The following is a 7,200-nucleotide window of genomic DNA, read 5'->3' on the forward strand; positions in this document are numbered from 1 at the left end:
AAAATTTACTATAGTAAATTGTTCAGGGCAAGTATGCTGAAAAAACTAGCATCTAATATATGTCTTAGAAAAATCACCATGCTTAACAAATTATTTGACAAGGAAATTCATTGTTAAAGGACTTTGTGAGCTTGCTAAATCAAATAATATGTTTGTCTATATATTTAAAGAATAGGCTCAATTTTATATTTGTGTTCATAAAGTTTATAGTAAATATTTACTCCAGAAAATCAAGCAGAATCCATTTTGATTAAAAATCTTTTTAAGTCTATATAAGCCATAATTCTCAGATCATGGATTTTTTCATTCAAAATAATAAAATAAATTATTCTAGAGTGAGTAGAATTGTTTCATCAGAGAAATAAATCAAATGGCAATATGATTCAAATGATTTTAAACATATTTAAGAATTTTGAGTGTAAAATATATAAAGGGGCATTTAATTCAATATTCATGATGATGTTTAAAATTGATAACACTTGCCTAACAAAGATTTCTCTCAGAAAAGTAAAGTTTACTTTACCAACTCTTGTACAGTGCTTTTCAATTGGATTAATATTCTCATTTCCAATGAGTTGATATTTTAAACAAAAAATAAAGCACATGGAGTAACTCCATCATTAAAAAGTCATTGTTAAGGAAATCATAAAGACATCTGTCATAAAGAAAAAGAATGCAGAGATGGCCTTATTGCTAGAACATTTAGTGTTTATTGTAAACTAGTAAAATATTCACGGTAACCTGAAAAGATGTAGTTGTTTCAAGTGAAAGAAATGAGAAGGTCTTTATTAATGCATCATACCTGAAATTCTCCCAAATAATAAAGGGAGAGCCTTTCTGAAATGAAAATATTATAGGAAGTTCTAGAAAAATTTACAACCATGATCTAAACTTGAAGTTCTGATGCTTTTGAAGACAGATACATTTTTATAAGATTGATTCCCATCAAGAGTAAAGTCATTTTTGAATTTTAACATTCTTTCTCCATGTATTATTCTATGATTTTGACAAACTAATTAACCTAATTTCAAATTTATTCATTCTGAAAACTTCTTATGTAGAAAAGTAAAGTATTACCTGTCTTTAATTTCTTTTGAATAGGCAAGATGATTCATAAATATTTAACATTGAAAAACTAAACACAGATAGGTTATAATGGAGAAGAGTTTAAAACCAACATTTGGGGTAAATTTGAAATGAGTAAAAACGTTTATTGAGATTTAAGGCTAAAGCAGCAGAGAAGAAAGTTTAAAATGATGGAAATAATGTAATGTCATAGACTATAGTACTCTGGATAAGATAGTGGTGCTTTTCTTAGGGAATAAAAGGGGAACATATTCTAGAGTAGATCCTGGAAACAGACCAGTAAAGATCGTTTAACCTTTACAGATTCAGCTGCATATTAACAAGAGAATTAAGACATAAGAAATATCTATAAAAATGTAATCTCTATTTTAGCTTCTAAATTGATTCTTCAAGGAAGAACTATTTCTGATCATAATACAGCTTAATTGTGAAGAATAATTACACATTACAGTAGAATCAGCTATGGGATACTTTTGTGTGGTTACCTTGTTTGAGAGCTAAATTCCTAAAGGGTTTTCTGGGATGGCAGAGTACCCATCTGTATAATCAATATGCATGAGTCTGGAACAATTCAATTTTAGACAAATTTCTAAGATTCTCTGAGCTGATCTGTCATAGATCAAAATTTTCCTCACTCTCCTTCCTTTATATAAAGAGATAAAATTGGGCAGCTATTACTTTTTTCTGGTCCAGAAGGAGACAAATGGACCATTTTATTTTAAACTGCATTCTAGCATATCCTTTTTAATGTAGATAGATCAAACTAACAAGGAATGAAATTTTAAATGCCTCCATGTAGATCGAATTCCACACTGGTCACTGGGGTCCTCCCCACCATTGGTTTGAATGCATTAATCTGCTTTAGTTCTGGCTTGGTGCTGGAGAAATCCCACTCTGACTTTACTGGGTACTCTATACTCTTACACTTGATTAGCAGGGCAGCGTTCCTACAAGAAGTGTATGTGACTGCACTATGCAATGCAGACTTACTTAAAGACATATTCCCCTCAAGAAATTTTTTGGAAGTTTTGAAATGCGAACAAGTTTTAACAAGTGATTTTGATAACTTGTGAATATTTTACGCAAAAGTCTTGAGGATACATAGATTTACTTACCTGTATCTAAATTTTTGAACCCAGAAAGGAATTTATGGGGAGAGGTTGGCAAATTTAAAAAGAAAGAAAAATTACATACAGTCACATAAAGTATTAAGTTCAGGGGAAAGTGTATCTCCACACACTCCTGTATAATAGCACAAGTGGTATGTGTGTGTGTGTATGTGTGTGTGTGTTTGTGTGTGTATGTTTGTGTGTGTATGTGTTTATGTGTGTGTGTGTTTGTGTGTGTGTGTGTGTGTATATGTGTGTTTATGTGTGTGCTAGTTTCCATCATGGATGATGGTAGTATTATTCATTGTTTTTGTTTCCGTTTTTGGATGATAGGTTTTCTCACTAACCATGAATACACTTGCAGACTATGCTGCCCAGCCACCAAGCCCCAGTACCTACTATCTTGTCAGCAGCACTAAGTGTTTTGATGTAGGAGTTAGGTACTGTGTTTAGGTGCTCAGGATGGCCTGGCAAGAACTTCATCAACTGAGCTGTCTCTCCACCCTACAGGCAGTGATTTCCTAAATAAAAAGACACTTTCCATGACTGGTGTACAGTGGATTCAGGCCTCTTTTCACATCCATACTATTGTATCTTTGCCATAAGCACCATATATCAATACAGATTTGAAGTAGCAATATTTTTTATGGTAGAAAACTGGAATACCCAAAACATAATCCACACATCAAATGAGATACAAGAAGAAAGCAGGAGCGGTCCCTGGTTCTGGAAAGACTCAGTGAAACAGTATTTGGCAAAACCAGAACGGGGAACTGGGAAGGGGTGGGAGGGAGGACAGGGGAAGAGAAGGGGGCTTACGGGACTTTCGGGGAGTGGGGGGGGGCTAGAAAAGGGGAAATCATTTGAAATGTAAATAAATTATATCGAATAAAAAAAAGAATAAAAAAAAAAAGCTAATGTCTACTTATTAGTGAGTACATATCATACATGTCCTCTCAGGTCTGAGTTACCTCACTCAGGATGATATTTTCTATTTCCATCCATTTGCCTGCAAAACTCAAGATGTCCTTATTCTTAATAGTTGAGTAGTATTCCATTCTGTAAATGAACCACATTTTCTGTATCCATTCTTCTGTCACAGGACATCTGGGTTGTCTCCAACTTCGGACTATCACAAATAAGGCTGCACCTGTGACATGGTGGAGCATCTTTTGGGTATATTCCAAAGAATGGTATTGCTGGGTTTTCAGATAGATCAATTAACAATTTTCTGAAGAACCTCCAGATTGATTTCCAGACTCATTGTACAAGTTTGTAATCTAACCAGAAATGGAGGAGTGTGTTCCTCTTTTCCCACATCCTCACCAGCATGTAGGATTGTTTTCTAGAATTGTTTTATCTTAATTGGTGATAAACTAGGTTGTTCCCAAACTTTAAAAAAGTGATTTTTCTTAGAGACTCCATATTCTGCCAAGTCAGTGGAGAACTGTCTGTAAATAACACATCAATGATTAAATAATAAATGCTCTAAAAACTACCTTAAAAATCAATCTGATAACCATGTGAAAATGTGTAATCTAAAGGATAAAAAGCAAAATATTTGTACCAAAACCTAAACATATTGTTTTAAAGCTGTGCTACTCTATTATAGTCCATATTCATTAAAAATGTTAAATCATTAAACTGAATATTAATTTTATTTAATATGATTCATTATGCATAATTTATTGTGATATTATAATAACATTGTTGTTTGAAATTTAAAAAAACTTATATAAAATTTAAATTCATACATTTTTCTTATTCCAGCTCTAGGCAAATGAGATTTTTACATACATATAAATTCACAGACTTATTGTTGAATTATTCTCAGAAAATTAGTTTTATATATACTATATTAATTTTAAAATCCAATGAATGCATACTGAGTAAATTTTAATAATTATTAGTTTAGTTTACAATTAAGGATTAAACTTCCATGTTGACTATGTGGACCAGTCCAGAGTTCTCCTAAGACATTCACAAAGCTCTGGGTTCTGCTTAAAGTGGGAATGGTAATATACATTAATTATCATTTGAGATTAGAGGAAGAATTAACTAAATGTTCAAGTTCAACTGCTAGAGAGATGGTTCAATGGTTAAGAGACTAGTTGCTCTTCAGACCACCCAGGTACCCAAATATAATGTGCAAGCAGAACACCCATGAATACAAAATAATGAAAACAAAAATTAACTTTTTAAAAGTTTAACATCAGTTCAGGCTGCATGTCCCCCATCACTAGGAGATTTTGCTAGGATTACTCACTTAGATTCCATGGACTTTGTACTGCACTAGGTTTCGGTCTGTAATCAGGCAAGGCCTCAAATGAAGTGACTGGCATATCAAACCAGCCACAAAACCTTCTATCTACAGTTTGTCCAGTCTGAAAATTTTTCTGGGACCTACCCTAACAATACTGTCCTCAGAAAGACCAGAGAAAATTCAACCAGCACCGGACAGGAACAGATGCATAATCACATAGCCAAACACTAGATGGAGCTTGAAGAGTACTGCAGAGAAAGAGGATGAAGGATCCCCTCATGGGGGCTTGTAAAGATCAGGTGTCTGACCTAAGCCCTCTTCAGATATGTTATGTGTGAGTAGGATGGTGTTCTTGTGGGACTCCTAACAGTGGGAGTAGTGGTTATCTCTGACTCTTTTGCCTGCTCCTGGGACCCTTTTCTTTCTCCTGGGTCACTTAGTCCAGGCTTGATGCTATGGTATGTGCTTTGTCATATAATAGCTTGTTATGCTGGGTTCCATTGTTGTCCTTGGGAAGTTTGATCTATTCAGAGGGGAGATCTAAAAGGGTGAATTGAGAGGAGAGGGAAGATGCAGGGGAGAGACTAGTGTAGTAAGGGAGAGGAAATTGAAGGCAGATTGTAATATATGAGAGGTAAAAAGAAAAAAATTGAAAAACTTAGGTTCACATTTAACTATCTAGTGAGTTCAATATCAACCTGGAGTACACAAAACTCTGTCTCAAAGATAAAAAAGGAAAAACACCCAAATTTCTACCCTCAGGTTATGTTACATATACCACACATTAGCCTTTTTTTAAAAAAAAAATATAATCTTCATTAACATTTCAAGTGTTAAAACCTTTCCAGGTTTCCCCCCTCCCTGAAAACACCCAACCTCTCCTCCTACTCCCTGCCTCCAAGTATTTGCCTCTCCACCTGACCCACTCCCACCTCACCCACCCTCGACTTCCCTTTGTTGGGGCTTCTATTGAGACTTCACTTGATCAAGAACCACTCCTCCCACTGATGCCCTACAAGGAATTCCTCTGCCTTTTAGCTAGAACCTTGTATAGCCCAGGGTTGATGGTTTAGCCCCTGGGAGTCTTGGGACATCTGGGTGGCCGACATCATTGTTCTTCCCATGGGGCTGTAAACACCTTCAGCTCCTCCAGACCATCCTCCTACTGCTCCACTGGGCACCCCATGCCCAGTTCAATGGTTGGCGGCTAGTTTCTGCCTCTGTATGTGCAAGGCTCTGACAGGGCCCCTCCAGAGCCAACCATGACATGCTCCTTTTGGTATGCACTTCTTGTAGACCATAACAGTGTCTGGGTTTGGTGACTGTTTATAGGATGGAGCCCCAGGTAGGGCAGTCTCTGGGTGGTGTTTCATTCAGTCTCTGCTCCACACTTTGTCTCCTTTATTGCTCCTGTGAGTATTTTGTTCCCTTTCTCAGAGAAACCAAAGCACCCTCACTTAAATCCTCCCTATTTTTGAGCTTGTTGTGCTGGGTGAATTGTAACTTGTTTATTTTGAGCTTTTGGGCTAACATCCACTTATCAGTGAGTACATACCATGTGCTTTCTTTTTTAATTGGGTTACCTTGCTCAGGATGACACTTTCTAGTTCCATCCATTTGCCTAAGAATTTCATGAATTCATTGTTTTTAATAGCTGAATAGTACTCCATTGTGTATATACCACAATTTCTTTATTCATTCTTCTGTTGAACAACATCTGGGTTCTTTTCAGCTCCTGGCTATTATAAATAAGGCTGCTATGAACATAGCATGTGTCCTTATTACATGCTGGGGAATCCTCTGGATATATGCCCAGGAGTGGTATAGCTGAGTCCTCAGTTAATACTATGTCTAATTTTCTGAGGAACCGCCAAACTGATTTCCAGCATGGTTGTATCAACTTGCAATCCAACCAGCAATGAAGGAGTGTTCCTCTTTCCCCACATCCTCTCCAGCATCTGCTGTCCCCTGAGTTTTTCATCTTAATCATCTGACCAGTGTGAAGTGGAATCTCAGTGTTGATTTGATTTGCATTTCCCTGATACTAAGGATAGTGAACATTTTTTTATGTGCTTCAGAGCCATCTGAGTTTCCTCAGATGAGAATTCCTTATTTAGCTCTGTACCCTAATTTTTAATAGGATTATTTGACTCTCTGGAGTATAACTCCTTGAGTTCATTTGTATATTGGATTTTAGCCCTCTATCGGATATAGGATTGGTAAATATCTTTTCCCAATTTGTTGGTTGCCATTTTGTTCTATTGACAGTGTCCTTTGCCTTACAGAAGCATTGCAGGTTTTTGTATGGTTTCAAAGTTTTATTATAGAGAAGAAGGAAAAGAAAAATAGAGAAGTAAAGGGAGAAAGAAAAGATAGAGGGGTGAGAGCTGGCCATGACCACATGGAAAGATGGGAGAAGAATGGGGGGACAGGGGTACAAAAGAGTGGGGGTAAGAGAGATAAAGCAAGAGAGCCAGATTTGCAGTTTTATGAGGCCCCATTTGTCAATTCTTGTTCTTAGAGCATAAGTTATTGGTGTTAAAATTAACTCAAATGAATCAGTAGCCTTTCTCTACTCAAAGGTTAAACAAGCTGAGAAAGATATTAGAGAAATGACACCCTATACAATAGTCACGAATAACAATACATACCTTAACATGACTCTAATGAAGCAAGAGAAAGATCTCTGTGACAAGAACATCAAGCTTCTGAAGAATGAAATCAAAGAAGATCTCAGAAGAT

The sequence above is a fragment of the Apodemus sylvaticus genome, chromosome 18, assembly GCF_947179515.1.
Source record: "Apodemus sylvaticus chromosome 18, mApoSyl1.1, whole genome shotgun sequence".
Taxonomy (NCBI): Eukaryota; Metazoa; Chordata; class Mammalia; order Rodentia; family Muridae; genus Apodemus; species Apodemus sylvaticus.